General features: G+C 42.5%; 1 long non-coding RNA gene across 1 annotated transcript; it reads right to left on the bottom strand.

Moving 5' to 3' along the window:
• Positions 1-447: 447 nt before the first annotated feature.
• On the bottom strand, positions 448-2,986 carry LOC307035797. The gene is made up of 4 exons (XR_013807206.1): positions 2,852-2,986; positions 2,531-2,591; positions 2,322-2,406; positions 448-757 (listed from the first exon to the last, which is right to left on the bottom strand). It is a non-coding gene; the product is annotated as an uncharacterized lncRNA (long non-coding RNA).
• Between the last annotated feature and the right edge of the window lie 15,308 nt (positions 2,987-18,294).

Below are 18,294 nucleotides of genomic sequence, written 5' to 3'. Positions count from 1 at the left end.
AAGGTATTAAATACATGTAGTGGAGTACAAGTACACCATTTACCTCTGACTTATTATTACTGCCAACCTAAAAGTACCTCAAAAATAGTAATCAATAATGTATTGAAAAGTTATTTGGCTGATTGTTTTATATTGGCTCAGCCAGGTTATATTGGATGCCCAGTCTACCTACAGATCACTAATTTTGAAATATTAAACTTAGTTTTCTTTTCTTTAATTTTTCATCCTTGTGTAGAAGGCTGTCATGAAACACACATTTGGTTGTTTATAGCATAAAGAACATCTGATTAAATGTGAGGTAGGGAAATGAGTATGTGTATATAAATATGTAATTTACAACAGCTGTAAGATGCTTGAAAAGCTGGAAAATGCACCTTGAAAATGCTTGAAAAGTGCTTGAATTTTACTTTGGGAAAGGTGTAAGAACCCTGAGTATTACATTTTGAGACAGTGTGGTGACACTCATTTTAATGAAGACAAATGTGTGTATCTTGAAATTCATGTATTTGACAGAGCTGGAAACTGATTGACTTACATACTTGTTTGTGTTTACCTACACAGTCATCACAGATGAGCCAAACAGAGTAGAGGATGAAGAAAGGGGAACAGGAGAAAGGGACACACAAGAAGGAGATACAACAGACAAGAACGACAATGGAGACAACAATGAACAGGAACACCAGAACAGACAAGAGTCAATGGGTAACATGACTGATTTAGGGACTGCAGATACAGGGCCAAGGCAAGTGGGACATCACTGCTTTCCATCCAGCATGTTTGGCCAGCAAAAGAGATCATTTCAACCGCAAACAGCAAGTGATGAAGGAAGCAGCAAGAGATGAAGGAACAGGGTTGGGTTGAAACGGAATACATGTAACGGCGTTACGTAATCAGAATGCAAAAATCAAGTAACTGTATTCAGCTCGCGTTACATTTGAAAAACGAGTAATCTGATTACAGTTACTTTCTTAAACCTGAAGTGAATACATTGTGGATTACTTATTGGAATTACTGGTGGAAAGATTTCCTCACAACATTTAATATTCATTACCAAAGGTACAGCCGAATCATCACAGCGCACAAAACCTATTACCGCCGCAGATGGACCAAAAAAGGGAGCGTTTGAAAAAAATGTGCAGGTCCGCTCAGTGAAACAATAACAACGAAACATGGAGGAACAGAAGTCTGCGTTTAAATCATGTGTGTGTGTGTGTAGAGGTGTGTGTGGTTAAAAGTTAAAACACATCAGCCACACCGCTCTTTAGCCTTTCTGATGATTCTGAAGGTAAACACAGTGAAGGCGGTGCGTGAAAGGCACTGCGCGCTAGTCTTCTCAGAGGCTGAGTTAACCCTCCCGCTGCCTCCTGGTGCTGCAGAGATTTCATGAAGTGAAGGAGGTCCTGCCAACACTGGCAGGACAGAAGACGACACGCCCGTTCTAAGCCGTGTCCCTCACTCCTCGCATCCCCAAAAAGTTTATTATGTTGTCACATCGTTTCAGATGTTATGTTTCAGTTGTGCTCTTGATAAGCCATTAAAAGAGTAAAAACACGTTCAGTTTCCTTTTGCTTTTTGTGTCTCTTGTACACCAAAACATACCAATCTGTGATGGAAAAAGAAAGTAATCCAAAGGTAATCTGATTACGTTTTTTTTTTAAGACACGTAACTGTAACTGTATTCGGATTACTTTCAGAGCCATGTAATCAGTAATCAGTAACTGATTACATTTACAAAGTAACCCTCCCAACCCTGTGAAGGAAGCAGCAAGTGAGGAGGCATTATTATTTCCTCCTTCCATCCCTTTTTTCTGTTTAATCTGATTACTAAAAACTTCTAATAATTTGACATGGTTTATGATTAATTGGAAAATGAAGTGTTTTTAAATAATAAACCTGTTTCTGATTCTGATCCTTTGATTTTTTTTGTACATATGGGTGTTGAGAAATGTATCCATATATCTTAATGTTGCTCTCAAAGTGCACAAGATTGATCCTTTTAACTTCAATATTTAAAATGTTTTTTCCTGGGGGACCCCAGAGGAGGTGAGTTCCCCTCAAAATAGCACTTTATCTCTGCTTATGTAACTCCGGTATAGTGTCCCCTCGGCAACAGCTGGTGATTACTTTCCTGCATTTCAATGGACAGCATATACAAAGGACATGTGAGCTGCATTTCTTAAGAGATCCTCACATGCTATCTCTTTTACAAAATAAGTGTTCATTCAACAACAAAACATCAGCGATCATATAGTGGTAGTATATTTTTCACAAGCAATGTGAAACATTAAACTTATACAAACTGGTGTACAAAACTCACATACCTGCGTTGATCTCCTGGAGTGTCTCTACTCTTTCTTCTCCACATCTCTTGTCCACCATCAGAGATTGCAAACATTTCAGAAACAGCTAGAGGTAGGAGACAAACAACTTATTCGCTGGGCATGTCAAAAACGTCCCTGCTTTGATCAAGACTTTCAGCCCCTCTAGCAAAGGGACTGCAAGGGACTAGCAAGCTTTGAAAACTCAGTACCATCTACATGCTTGTCCTGTTCCAGACACTGCTCTCAACCAATCAGGGCCTGCACAAATACCTGCAGACAGAAACAATTGACTTGGTGCAGGCAGTGGATTACAAAACAGCAGTTGAGAACACTCTGAAAAGTTACCGAAGTAACGAGAAAGCACATGAGGTCTATGACAAGACCAAGGCGCTGTGCAATGATCTTGATATTCCCGAAATTGTGACACAGAGGAAGAAGCGTAGAAACATGGAAGACTTTGTAGTCGAGGCATCAGTTGGAGCAATGTGAAACATTCAACCTAAATAAACTGGTGTACAAAACTCACATACCTGCATTTCAATGGACAGCATAAAAGGACACGTGAGAGAAATAGCACCATGCTGCTCACATTAGCTTATTAGCTCTTGATGATCACGTTGATAAATCATATAAAACAAATAGCCAATCACACAAAAACATGTTGCTGTGACTGTGAGCATTAAACAATTAACATTAAACTAAACAAACACAACAGTACGTTATTGCCCTAATAAAATAAAAACATACATTTTGTCCACCGACATAATACAGGCACCTTACCCTCAAGAGATCCTCATGTGCTATGAGAATCTCCCACAATCCATTGCCATAAAAAAGCTAATGCAGGCATACGTTTGTGACACCAGATGGCGCAATTGTGTATGTGCGTGTGGGGAGTCTTGCAGTAGAATATTCGACTGTAGCTAAGCCCCGAATGTGGGCTAAGCCCCGAATGTTTCCAGGTCCAGGCGACGCCCCTGCCACAGAGGTATAATAAATTGCTCTTTTTAGTACTGTCTGTATTAACAATGAGAGCTTAATAATATAAGATATAATATGTTACTTTTGTGACTGGGTAAGTACACAACACGGGAGTCGGGACGTCACGTGCCTCAAAGGTTGAGAAAGGTTGAGCTCCGCCCACGTTGAGCTCCCGCCCACGTTTAGGCATTGCGCACTGCATTGAGGGGTACTTCGAGCCGGGAGGACAATAAGGATGTGCCTCAAACTGCAGTTCATCTAGTGGCCAGTAGGAGCAGTCTGCAAAAGGGAGCAATTTCCATAGACACCCATGTTAAAATGCCCAACTTTACAGCAGAAATAAACATGTTTACACATAGCCGTGGGAACATGTTTCAAATGGGGGGTGCTGTGGGGATGACACCAGGGCTGGTTCTGACCAATGTGCTGCCCTATCGGCAATATTTTAGCTGGCAATGAAAAACCTTTACAAAAGACCAATACACTATGAAAAGAGAAACATATTGACATGGTGGACAGCTTATATAAAAAGGCTTCAAATGTATTTAATATTATAACATGTTTTAATTGGGGGGGTGGACTTCACACCCTTTAGGGGGTACGGGGGTGCCCCCCCGGGAAGATTTTTTTTACATTTTAAAGTAAAATGCTTCAATCTGGTGCACTTTGAGCGCCCAATTACTAGAGACTGATCTAGGGGGTACAACTCAAAACACCCATATGAAAAATATCGGTTTGCATTTTATTAATCAAATAAGCATGTAAACATTTTCAATAACCTACCATAGCCAATAAAAAATAAATGTAACTTTTTTTATTTTTGTTGTTCATTCATATCTTATTTTACCAGTTAACATTTATTTATTTATGCATATTTTTAAATCTCTCCAACTTTAAACAATATTTTTGGTTTACTGTCCTATAGTAGGCTATAGCCTACATTGGAATGATTTCAAACCTGTTTTTATTTATCCTAATAATTATAAAGGTGTGCCTTGGAAATATTTGTTTACATAATTGTGATCAATACGTTTGAGACTCACTGAGATAATTTAGACTAAAGTGAACTATCTAAACCCTCAGAGTCCTTTACCTCACTGAACCTCTCAGTCTGACAGGACAGAACTCTCCCTCCACATTATTGTAGAAACAGCTTCTTATATCCGTTAGTGCAGCAGAAGCTAACAACAATCCCCGCCGGTAACGGTGCACCCCCTCTCGCTATCTCTCTCACTTTGGCTGTGAGCTGCGGGCGCCTGATAAGCCAACATCCCCCACTTTCATCACTACAGCGCCCATCGTACAGGGCAAATGGAAAATGTAACCGGGGTGAAAAGGGTTTTATCTTTACTTAATTATGAATGGTGTTACATCAAGGCTGAAAATTGAAAAAAAAATGTTGGTATTATATTAGTATTATATCTTGTAGAAGTGCAGATCCCCTGTCATCCACCAGGGGGTGCTGCAGCACCCTCAGCACCCCTACTTCCCACGGCCCTGTGTTTACATCATGGTTCAAAAAAGCATATTCTCTGTATAGTTAGATTTTCCCTTCATGACTATGGATTGGGGGTGAATTTTTTCTCGACTCATCTGTTTAATTAATATTCAGTTTTAAAGTTATGCCTAAATTAGGGCGTGGTCACTTTGAGTGACAGCTCTTTCCAGTGACTGCTGCTGTAAGCTTCTTGTCTCTCTGCAAGCAGCTCCGTGATGCTACAGGGACTCTGCCTGCTCAGTTCATCCGGGGGACATAACTTGAATTTGGCCGTGTTTGTTTGTTCTTCATGCTTATACAGGGGCGGCGCCAGGGGGTAGCTTGGAATTGCTATAGCAACTCCAACAATTGGCCTAGCAACGGCTTTGAAACCCCATTGTTTTGTTATGAAAATGTATCTATACAGGACTGTCTCAGAAAATTAGAATATTGTGATAAAGTTCTTTATTTTCTGTAATGCAATTAAAAAAACAAAAATGTCATACATTCTGGATTCATTACAAATCAACTGAAATATTGCAAGCCTTTTATTATTTTAATATTGCTGATTATGGCATACAGCTTAAGAAAACTCAAAAATCCTATCTCTAAATATTAGAATATCATGAAAAAGTATACTAGTAGGGTGTTCAACGAATCACTTGAATCGTCTAATTAACTCGAAACACCTGCAAGGGTTTCCTGAGCCTTGAAAAACACTCAGCTTGGTTCAGTAAACTAAATCACAAGTATGGGGAAGACTGCTGATCTGACTGCTGTCCAGAGGACCGTCATTGACACCCTCCATCAGGAGGGTAAGACACAAAAAGAAATTTCTCAAAGAGCAAGCTGTTCACAGAGTGCAGTTTCAAAGCACATCCACAAAAAGTCTGTTGGAAGGGGGAAATGTGGCAGGAAACGCTGCACAACCAAGAGAGATGACCGCAGCCTTAACAGCATTGTGAAGAAGAGTCGCTTCCAGAATTTGGGGGAGCTTCAAAGACAGTGGACTGAAGCTGGAGTCCAGGTATCAAAAGTCACTGTTCACAGATGTGTCCGGGAAATGGGCTACAATAGCCGTATTCCCATGGTCAAGCCACTTCTGAACTCAAGACAACGGAAGAGGCGTCTGACTTGGGCTAAGGAAAAGAAGCACTGGACAGTTGCACAGTGGTCCAAAGTCCTCTTTTCAGACGAAAGCAAGTTTTGTATTTCATTTGGAAGTCAAGGCGCCAGAGTCTGGAGAAAGGCTGGAGAGGAGCAAAATCCAAGTTGCTTGAAATCCAGTGTGAAGTTCCCACAGTCAGCGATGGTTTGGGGAGCCATGTCAGCTGCTGGTGTTGGTCCACTGTGTTTCATCAAGCCCAGAGTAAATGCAGCTGTGTACCAAGAGATTTTAGAGCACTACATGCTTCCGTCTGCTGAAAAGCTCTATGGAGATGAGGAATTCATTTTCCAGCATGATCTGGCACCTGCCCACAGTGCCAAAACCACCAGTAACTGGTGTACTGACCATGGCATTACTGTCCTCGATTGGCCTGCAAATTCCCCTGACCTGAACCCCATAGAGAATATGTGGGGTATTGTGAAGAAGAAGCTGAAAGACACCAGACCCAACAATGCTAATGAGCTAAAGGCCGCTATTGAAGCATCCTGGGCATCCATAACACCTCAGCAATGCCACAGGCTGATTGCTTCCATGCCACGCCGCATTGATGCAGTAATCCGTGCAAAAGGATTCCCAACCAAGTACTGAGTGCATTAATGGACATTTTCAAATGTTTGATTGTGTTTTGCTGTTATAAATCTTTTTTTTTTACTTGGTCTGAGGAACTATTCTAATTTTTTGAGATAGGATTTTTGAGTTTTCTTAAGCTGTATGCCATAATCAGCAATATTAAAATAATAAAAGGCTTGCAATATTTCAGTTGATTTGTAATGAATCCAGAATGTATGACATTTTAGTTTTTTTAATTGCATTACAGAAAATAAAGAACTTTATCACAATATTCTAATTTTCTGAGACAGTCCTGTATATATTTATACACATTCTCGTGAGATCTATAAGGGGTCGTTGTAAGTTAAAGTGCGAACTGTTACTTGGCTAATGTTGTTATAATTCTCAGTATGTGAACACAGATCGAAAATGGAAAGATTTCTCACAAGTCAGCGTTGAACGACCGCGATCTCCAACGGAGCCGGTCCATCAGGACAACCCTGCTATCCGTGTGTGTGTGTGTGTGTGTGTGTGTGTGTGTGTGTGTGTGTGTGTGTGTGTGTGTGTGTGTGTGTGTGTGTGTGTGTGCGTGTGTATGTGTATGTGTGTGTGTGTGTGTGTGTGTGTGTGTGTGTATGTGTATGTGTGTGTGTGTGTGTGTGTGTGTGTGTGTGTGTGTGTGTGTGTGTGTGTGTGTGTGTGTGTGTGTGTGTGTGCGTCTGTCTGTTTGCGGTGTGGTGATGAGGTTAAATGCCACAGCATGCCAGTTGAAACAGTGAACGATCGCTATTGTGTACTTGTACGCTTAGGGTGTAATGGTATTATACACAAATATTGTAGGAGCACAGAAACAGCGTTCAAATTCTGCTTTTACAAACTTATTTTGGTTGTGCTTACCTTGCAAAGTAATGTTATAAGCAGGGCTGCACATAACCGGTGTGCATGCGCACCCCCTGCCAAAAAAGGGCACCGGATCATTTGAAAAAAGGCGCATTTGCGCACCAACATTGAGAGAGGGAGAGAGAGAGAGAGAGAAAAGAGAGATGAGAGAGAAAAGAGAGAAGAGAGAGAAAAGAGAGAAGACAGAGAGATATTTGCGAGTTGCATAAGAACTGGTAAGATACCAGGGTTTCCCACACATAGACTTTACTTGGGCGGGCCGACCAGGTATATTAACGGCCGCCAAATTTAATTTGTGAGCTATTTAGGTTTAATTGTTTTAATCCGTCCGCGAGCACCACGGCATCTGCGATCCCTCACTCTACCCCTCGCTATCGCGTGAAGGGTCTGCTTTATGCGCTCCGCACAGTAACCCTGCTGCCCAGGGGCGGAGCTTCCTATAGGCGATATAGGTAGTTGCCTAGAGCGCCACCCAGAGGGGGGCGCCAAAAATTGCACAAAAAAAAAAAAAAAAAGATTGTTTTGGCACCCCCCTCTATATCTGCAACCATTAATCTTACAGAAAAAAAAAATTCTAACATAAGGGAAAATGAGCCAAAAATGTAAAACGGTCGCTCGGTCTAAGAGCCTCGGCTTTAGGTGTTCACAGTCAGAACATGCTAGAGCGCTGTGCATTGATGGGTATCGGTCAAGTGTTTATAAAATTGAGCGTTGAGTAAAGAAAGACTAACGTTAGAGAACTATGAAGAGGCAAAAGCCATCCGGGGAGCAGTATAAAAACAGAAGAAAAGAAGAAGAGAAATGTGCCAAGGTGAAAGGTATGCAATTTTGATTGTATTGTCAACCTTAGCGAATGGATCATGTAATATTGCTAGTTAGCCAAGCCAACGTTAGCTAGCCATGGTTTGTTATTGCCATTCAGTCGAAACTGTCATAAGGCTATTTTCGTTGTGTCGTGAAATATAAATATTAGTAATAATAACAATGTTCCTCCAGTCCTATTGAATGTTTTCGTACCAACCCAGAACTAACACACCTGATTCAACTGTTCTAATAAGATAGGCATAGCTCTTGATTAGTTGAATCAGACCTGTCAGGCTGTCCAAATGCTTACTAACTAAATAATAGCTACATTTAACAAATGGAAATTATTCAATGTTGATAATACACATTTTGTTATATCATTTTAGATTCACTTTTAACGTATCTGGGACCACCTGCTGCATCAGTTGACAAGGAACAGCCATGTACCTCAGCTGTGCCGGCTTCCTCAGGTGAGTGCAATGTGTCAATAGATGTTCCTGATGGTAAATAATTTAATGTGAAATCCAGTCAATATATTTGCTCTTGTGTGTTCTTTCTATATTTATAGACCTAGAACCACATGAAGGAACGTCAGAACAGCAAGCTGCTCATCCTGATGAGATGACCACTGATTCCACCCTGGCACTGACCACTGTGCCTGTTTGTTCTGGTGAGTACAATATGTCAATAGATGTTCCTGATGTGATGATAAATGATTGAATGTAAAAATGACTGTCGTGCCATTTCTAATCTAGCCAATATATTTGCTCTTGTTTGTTCTCTATATATGTATAGGCCCATAACCACTGCAAGGAACGTCAGAACAGCCTGCTGCATCTCATCCTGATTGCACCACAGATTCCACCCATACACTCTTCTCAGGTGTGTGCCTGATGAATGTAAAGATGTTTAGCTATAAACCTAATTGTCCTCATGCTTTCAAATAATTGCTTTCTGTTTTTATTTACATTTTACACACTCTCCCAACTTTTTGGGAATTGGGGTTGTGTGTGTGTGTGTGAAGATATTGTGAATATAAGGTGAGAAAATGTGCTTCACATGCCCTCCAGATGACAGACAAAGACAAAGACAGACGATCCACTACCAACCGATCCTGCTGACTGCCCTTCACATCTCACAGACACAATGAGGAAAGAGTTTGTTCGGAGAGGACCATATCAGATAACACCTGATTTCATTTTCCCAAGGAGAGATGATGGGAGAAGTTGCCACCACCAGTACTTCAGCAGGACCTTAGTAAATGGAGAAAGGATCAAAAGAAGTTGGGTGACATATTCAAAAAAGAAGAACAGTCTTTTTGGTTTTTGTTGTCAACTTTTCTCTCCAAAACAAATTCATTTAACAAATGCAGGACTGTCGGATTGGAAAAATGCAAGTGCTGCTTTGACCAGCCATGAAAATAGTCTGGAACACCTGAACAATTTGACGTCATGGAAAGAATTGGCAGTTCGATTAAAACAAGGTACAACAATAGACAAACAAGAGCAGGCCCTCCTTGAGGCAGAGAAGAGTCGGTGGAGAGCAGTGCTGACATGACTGGTTGCTATTGTACAGTCTCTGGCAGGGCGAAATATGGCATTGAGAGGAAAGACAGAAATACTCCACTCTCCTTCAAATGGAAACTTTTGAAAGAGTTTGAGCTTTTGGCGCAGTTTGACCCAGTGATGAAAGACCACATCCACAAGATTAAAAGTCAAACATCCCACCACAGCTACTTGGGCAAAACCATTCAGAATGAGTTGATTGAATGCATCAGTGGAAAGATTCTATCAACAATAGTACAAGAAATAAAGAAATGCAAGTACTTTTCCCTCATTTTAGATTGCACCCCGGATGTTAGCCACACTGAATAGCTGTCAGTAGTCATCAGAATTGTGACACTGGAAGAAGACCCCGAGATTAAAGAGCACTTCATGGGATTCCTAGTAGCAGAGGAGTTATGGTGAAAGTTTGTCCGCCCTGATTTTGAAGACGCTGGAGGAGTTACAGATTGCCTTTGATGACTGCAGAGGACAGTCATATGACAATGGTGCAAATATGAGAGGGAAGAACAAGGGAATACAGGCCAGGCTACTGCAGTTGAACCCAAGAGCTTTGTTTGTGCCTTGTGGGGCACATACACTCAATTTGGTCATTGCTGATGCTGCCAAAAGCTCCAAAGATGCCATATCATTTTTTGGCATTGTGCAGAAGCTATACTGCCTGTTTTCTGCCTCTACGCAGAGATGGACCATCCTCAAGAAACACGTCAACCTTTCACTCAAAATGTGGTCAGAAACCAGATGGGAGAGCAGAGTGAAAGCTGTGGAGCCTCTGCGATATGAAGCCGCAGCTGTGAGAGCTGCTTGACGTGAGAGACCAGGCCAAAGACCCAATCATCAGGATTGAAGCCCAGTCTCTGACAGAAGAAGTGGGGTCATTCCGCTTTTCACTGTGCACAGTGGTCTGGTATGACATGTTAAGTCAAATTCAGCAGGTGAGCAAACTCCTGCATTCCCAAACAATGCAAGTGGATGTAGCAGTAAGTCTACTAAAAAAGCTCTCGAATCCTACAGAGCCATAGGCTTTGTGCTGCACAAACATCAGCCAAGGACATGTGTGAAGACATGAATGTGGACGCAGTCCTTGTGCAAAAGCGGCTGAAGTCAACAAAGAGGCACTTCTCATATGAGTCTCCTGATGGGCCATTGAGGGATGCCTTGCAAAATCTGGAGGTAACATTCTTTAACGTGGTGGTGGATGCTGCAGTGTCAGCACAAAAGGATAGGCTTACCACTCTTAAACATGTTCAAGACAAGTTTGGCATTCTGTACAACTTCCAAGACCTGCCACACCAAGAGCTGATGAAGCAAGCAGAGGCACTTGCACACACCTTAAGCCATGGAGGGCAATCTGATTTGGATGGGAAGAAGCTGGCTCAGGAGTTGGAAAATGTACCTGACTTGCCATCAAAGAGCATGACAACTCTTGAGTTGTTGAAATTCATACACACAAAGCAGCTCACCGAAATATATCCCAACGTGTGTATTGTTCTGCGGATCAGTGCAACGCTACCAGTAACAGTAGCTTCAGCCGAGAGGAGTTTTTCCAAATTAAAACTCTTGAAAACATACCTGAGGTCAACCATGGCTCAAGAACGCCTCAGTGGTCTGGCTGTAATCAGTATTAACCATGAGGTTGGTGGTCAGATTTCATATGTGTGATGTGATTGATGACTTTGCAGCGAGGAAGGCCAGAAGGATTGCACTGTAAATGGAAACCAGTAGGAGCTAATATGTAGGCTAACCTTGTGTGATGATAGGGAGTGGAATGTAAATAGTTCTTGAGACAAAGTGAATTTTTAATTTTTATTTATTTGTTTGTTGATTTAGCATATTATATTTTGATTATTTGACATGTGTAACATATTTTACAATACATAATTTTCTTTTAGATTCTTATTATTGTTTGTTAGCTAAGTTGTTTGTTTTAATTATTTAGTGTGCACTTTACATTTATTCTTAGCTCTTGCTTGTAATAAATAAAGGTGCAGTACTTTACTGTATAACTGTTAAGATGTTTTGATATTTTCTTTTGGGGGGGGGGGGGGGCGCAGTGGTGAAGCTCGCCTAGGGCATCAAATGTGCTAGGTCCGCCCCACCCCTTCATTAAGTCAAGTACCCCTCAAAAGGTCCGGTTTATTTCATTTTAAGGATGCGCACCAAGCAACATCTCCAGGTGCTCCTCTGAGAACCAGGGCAAAAAAGGTATGTGGTGCACATACCTTTTTTGGCCCTGGATAAGTTTCAAAGGAATGTTTTAATGTAAATATGAATGATAATATTGTAGCGTGTCCAGGTTAATAGTTATGTCAGTTATCAGATGTGCACAGTTTAGTACATTTGTAAAGTTATTTAGGCAATGTTGTTGGTGGGAGTTAGGGAGAGACAGCCCCTTCCAGGTGTGTGTACGCATTTTCGGTGTGTGTGTGGAGGGAGTACGAGACGGAAGGAGTTTTCTTCGAGTGTGGGGAGAAGTCATGAGTGTTATACTATTGATTGGTTCTGTAAGGCGTGGCTGGCCGTCAATACCAGAAAATAAAGAGAACGTTTTCGACATTGAAGGCTCGTGATCTGTGATTTTGAATAGCGGTGAACGCTAACATTTATTTGGAAAATTAACTAGCCACGCCGTGCTGTCATAAAGCAACTGCTAAGCTACTGCTGCAAAAAGATCCTGGCGCCGCCCATGTGCTTATATATCCAACCTGATCTCACCAGAATGCGTGACTCCACCAGGACAAAGGAGCCTCATTCACTTTACATAGGGGTGGTTTGCGTGGTGCCGACACGTAAATGTAACAAAGTTCGTGACTCCACCACGCAATGTGGTGTTAAGGAGTCGTGGTGGAGTCACGAATTCTGGTGAGATCAGGTTGTATATATATCGGACTATTGTGACTAGCTCTGCGGTTAAAACAGACGTTGCATGAATGCGATTTTGCGTTAAGTGAAATTCGAGTACTTTATTTATGTGTTTATGATTTTAATCAGCTACGTAATGAATGTTAAGGCTTGGGTTAGCGCAGTGGTTCTCAAACTTTTTCTGTCAGGCCCCCCTTTTGGAGAAATAAAAAAGTCGGGCCCCCCCAACACATGTAGTCACGTAATGGGCCAAGTTAACATTTATTAAAATACATCAATATGAACGTGAGCATTCCTTTAAAAAAAAAAAAAATCACTTTGCCAGAACAGTGATAATAAAACAATGCTCCATAAGTCTGTGTGCTCAAAAAAATAAATACAATTGTGCAATCCCTTTGCTTGAACAATAAGTTGCCACTTTGCAATCTTTGCAAAAAAATGAAAAGAAAGAAAATGCTGATATTTGGCAGAAAAGTGTGTCTTATCACAGCATTAGTGGCTGCAATGAGCCTGTTTTGCACTGCAGACTTCTTCAAAACGGGGTTGCAGGCTCAGGGGTAAAGTGCTATTTTTATAAGTGGGGAGTGGACCTAACATAGGGGGGTCCGGGAAGATCTTTTTTTAAAATATTGAAGTTAAATGCATCAATCTGGTGCACTTTGAGATTAAAATTAAGAGATCTATGGATACATCTCTCAACATCCATATGAAACAGAACTGTAAACAGATTTACTTTTTCTTTATGGATATTTTACAAATCACTCCCCTTTTAAACTGTATTCTTGTTTTACTGTCATATAGTATTTCATAGCTGTTTTTCATTTATTCTCTTATTTTTTATAACATTAATGATCATATAAACGTGTGCCTCGGAAATAATTGTTTACATTAATCGTGACCAAACCGTTTGAGACCCACTGAGATAACTTACACTAAAGTTAACTATCTAAAAACTCAGAGTCCTTTAGTTCACTGAGCCTCTCAGTCTAACAGGAGTGGATTCTCCTCCACCTTGTTGTTGAAAAAGCTCCTTATATCCGTTAGTGTAGCTCGTTAGCACCAGAAGCTAACAAAGTGAGGAAAAGGACAGACAAAGTGAGGAAGCTGTACAAAAAAGACTGAGAAAAGGTAATAGGCTCTGATTTGGCACCACCATAAGGCCTTTTCATTTCCATTTCCGTTGTATTCCACTTTAATACCTGAATATTTTTTAGTTGGTATGTATATTTAATTTTAAAATCTGCTGCTTATGTTATTTTTTGTGTTATAGCATTTTATAAATGATTTTGTTGGTGGTAATGTTCACTTTATTTAAATTTAAGAGGTCATGTATATTTAAGTTATATTTATTTGGATTTATGCATTCATGTTGAGAATGTTCCATTCATAAATGTTGTTGTTAGGCATGTACACCATAAAAGATGACTATTGACATGTATTGTCAGGAATGTTAGTGTTATATCAAATAGTGAATTCTACTGCAGCAGAATGTTGCACGTCTGCACAGTGTTATATTTTCACAGCTCAGTGTCAGTAAATATTGTGCGGTTAGTATTGGACTACAAGATATATGCAAGCCTGTACAGGTGGAGTTATTTAAAGCATAAATGAGTGGGTTGGGTTCTGGAGGTGTGGTTAGCAATTTTGCTTGGTTGGCGTGGCCTGGGCCTGGTGATGGGGGGGGCCCAATTTGATATCTTTTCACGGGGCCCAAAATCCCTGGCGGCACCCCTGCCCTTATTACTTAACCCAGCTGCACATCCAACACATCGTTTATGATCGTAAAGACACAGAATCTAACGGTGCCCACCTCAACACTGAAAAATACAAACTTGCAACGTTTTTGAAAGTACAAGCCTGGACGGCAAAACTTTATACCCAGTATATTGCCATAAATATGATGGTGGATTATCAGTAAAAATGTATATGTGACACAAAGACATTGGATTAACCTTAAGCGGCGTTTTTATTCCGGTGAACACAACTTTTGATCACAAATCAAAAAAGGTAAGACGTAATTATTGTAATATTTTTGAAACCGGATGTTGTTTACTTTCTCTTTTCTGGCTGATAGCTCCGCAATTCGGGGTCCTACAGTGATGACATTAGATGTATGGAATCTGTGGAGTCTCAGCTTTAATCGGATATCTTTTTTGTGCAGTGACAATAAGTAATAAGGGCATTGCTACCGTGAGTGCTGTGCAAAAGTCCGTTAGCATTAGTTTACATTTTTTCGCTCCATGCTAATTCCAAGGCTTGGTATTACTCTTGTGTTTCTTTTAGCTAAAAATGGTTCATATTGTTAGTGAGCTGAGTTTCTTATTGTTAAAAGGGTATGGAACATTAATAGTTTCATAAATTATAAATGTTAAGAAGCCCTGAGACATAGTCTCGTAAAAAAACGGTGGGGGGGGGGGGGTCCACTGGGGGGACCCTCGGGCTTAAGAGGTTAAAACATTTAGATGAACTACATTATTCAACAGTTGACAGTAACTTCTGATGATAACACAGGGGAAATAAACGAGGCATCTCTCTCTCTCTCTGTCTCTCTCTCTCTCTCTCTCTCTCTCTCTCTCTCTCTCTCTCTCTCTCTCTCTCTCTCTCTCGTTGTGAGTGGACCGGTGAGCGTAGCGGAGAGCGTTTGTTTGAAGTTTGCAACTTTTCAAACCATTGTTAACAATTCACTTTTCTCTGGGTGATAGTTGATGTCTTTGTGCATCACTTCACCGACTTTGGGTTTTGTTGGTGGTGTTGTTTGGTTGCACTGGTGAATTGTTTGCCTAATTGTTTGTCTAGCGGCTGCAGCTGCAGTCACGCCGCCCGGCATGGCGTTCCGTGGCAGCTGCGCTGGTTTAGAGAAGCTGACTCGCCAACACGCCATCAAGCTCTCTCCACCTGTCGGTGTGTCGGTGGAGGAGTGTGGTCTGGCTGTGGGGGCTGTGGTGGGATATGGCAGAGTCAAATCTGCCTCCCGCATGAACAGTGCAGTGGTCATATTTTTAGACTGCAGTGAGAAAGCTAACCAGCTGGTGGAGAGCGGGCTAGTGATTAAAGGGATGCTGTTACCCGTGCTACCCCTTGTCACTCCAGCTAAAAAAGTCATCATCTCTAATGTGCCCCCGTTTCTGAGAAACGAGTTGTTGGAGAGAGAGCTGGCTCGACACGGGCAGCTTGCGTCTCCCATTAAGTTGATCCCCCTGGGCTGTAAATCCCCGCACCTCAAGCACGTTGTGTCTTTTAGGAGACAGGTGCTTATGGTCTTGAAGAATGATGAAGAGGATCTGAATCTGGTTCTTACGTTCAAAATTGATGATTTTGTGTAGACTGTATATGTTACGTCTGACATCTTCAAATGTTTTGGTTGTGGAGTGGCAGGACACCTGATCCGCGCGTGCCCGGAGAGGGCGGGTGACGCGCCCGCTGTGTCCATGCTCGCAGCGGGACCGACGGTGTCCGCGGCGGAGCCGTTGCCGGTTGCCTTGTCCAAGACCGGGCCGCCGGCGATGGGGTTTGCGCCCGCGGCGGAGCCGCTACCGGTTGCTTTGTCCACGGCCGGGCCCGCGCCGGGCCCGCACCGGAAACGCCGGTGGTGGAACTGCCGGTCAGTCGGTCCGTGGCAGAGCCAACGGTTTCACGCGTAGAAAGCACACAGGCAGCCGGTACACACAGTATCACACGTATGGACACTCAGGTCATGCAGGAAGCAGATAGTGAGCACACTGCAGCCAGAGTGGCTGAGTCTGTTCTGGAGGATGTGGTAATGGATGAGGATTTATTAAGGTTACCTGTTAAAAGGAAAAACGAACAAGTGAGCAAAGGAAGTGTGGCTCAAAAAGGGAAGGTGTCAAAGAAGGAGTCGCTATGTTCCTCCTCTCAGCCAGAGGGAGTCTCAGAGGACTCAGAGGACAGTGACAGTGAGTCATTCTTTGACATCGTTGAGGTAGCAAAGGGAGAGGAGTACTCTTTCCAGAGGATCAGATCCTTTCTGGCGGAAACCAAGGGGTGGAGGGGGGTGAAGTTAGAGAATGTTTTTGCTGATTGGCAGATTTTTCACAATACTGCCAGGGTTCTCATGCGGCGCAAAGAAGCCTTAGGGGAACCTTTCTTCTTTCTTCAGCGGCCCAGAGAAGGCTCGGTTAAAGAAGATACTTCAGAGGATTAGAGAGGAAACTGCAAAGAATGATGAATAAGTACATCTTGTTTTTATTTTTTTCTCTTTTTATTTTTCTTCAGCCATGTTTTTGTTTATGCAATTATAATGTCATTATGAGTGACATAAAGCTGGGCTCTTTAAAGATTGACGTTTCTCGAGGGGATGCTAAGAGAGCATCTTTGTTTGTGGTGCTTTTCTTCTGGGACCGCATGCACTGGGTCCCTCAGAGCGTCCTGTTCCTGCCAAAGGAGGAGGGGGGACATGGCCTGGTTCATCTGGCGAGCAGAGGGGCTGCCTTCAGGCTCCGGTTCCTCCAGAGTTTCCTGACTGGACCTGCTGACCTGGTCTGGAGACGCGTAGCTCGGGCCTTATTAGCGCTGTGGTGGGCTGGGTCTGGCTGAGTGGCTGTTCCTGATGGACCTAAAAGGATTACAGTTGAACGGTCTCTCGGGTTTCTATGGAGGTCTCTTCAAGGTGCTGGGCCTTCTCTGCAGCAGAGACTCTGTGAGGAGAGGATCCTCACGCTGGGCCAGGTGGTGGAGGTGTGTGGCCCCCGCCTGAACAACGCTGCAGGCCTGGCCTCACGTCTGAGCAGCCTCCTGCTGCAGAGGCACTGATCGCTGCTCACTGGAATGGACTGAAGTCTCCAAATGACAATGACTCTTTTTCCAGAGATGCTATGTTTTTCCTGATCTCAGTTGTGAGGGTTTTTTTTGTGTGAAAGTTAAACAATGTTACTGATTTTTGATTTTAAGTTTAGCACCATGTCAAACAGAACGTTTATTATATGGTGATAATGTGTCTGTTTGTTTTTTGTGAAAAATTGTGAATAAAGGCGGTTTCAAAAATCTCTCTCTCTCTCTCTCTCTTGTTGTGAGTGGACCGGTGAGCGTAACGGAGAGCGTTTGTTTGAAGTTTGCAACTTTTCAAACCATTGTTAACAATTCACTTTTCTCTGGGTGATAGTTGATGTCTTTGTGCATCACTTCACCGACTTTGGGTTTTGTTGGTGGTGTTGTTTGGTTGCACTGGTGAATTGTTTGCCTAATTGTTTGTCTAGCGGCTGCAGCTGCAGTCACGCCGCCCGGCATGGCGTTCCGTGGCAGCTGCGCTGGTTTAGAGAAGTTGACTCGCCAACACGCCATCAAGCTCTCTCCACCTGTTGGTGTGTCGGTGGAGGAGTGTGGTCTGGCTGTGGGGGCTGTGGTGGGATATGGCAGAGTCAAATCTGCCTCCCGCATGAATAGTGCAGTGGTCATATTTTTAGACTGCAGTGAGAAAGCTAACCAGCTGGTGGAGAGCGGGCTAGTGATTAAAGGGATGCTGTTATCCGTGCTACCCCTTGTCACTCCAGCTAAAAAAGTCATCATCTCTAATGTACCCCCGTTTCTGAGAAACGAGTTGTTGGAGAGAGAGCTGGCTCGACACGGGCAGCTTGCGTCTCTCATTAAGTTGATCCCCCTGGGCTGTAAATCTCCGCACCTCAAGCACGTTGTGTCTTTTAGGAGACAGGTGCT

The sequence above is a fragment of the Notothenia rossii genome (assembly GCF_949606895.1).
Source record: "Notothenia rossii genome assembly, chromosome: 1".
NCBI lineage: Eukaryota > Metazoa > Chordata > Actinopteri > Perciformes > Nototheniidae > Notothenia > Notothenia rossii.
Note: the sequence above shows the minus strand (reverse complement) of the source record. Positions and strands in the feature narration are given on the sequence as shown.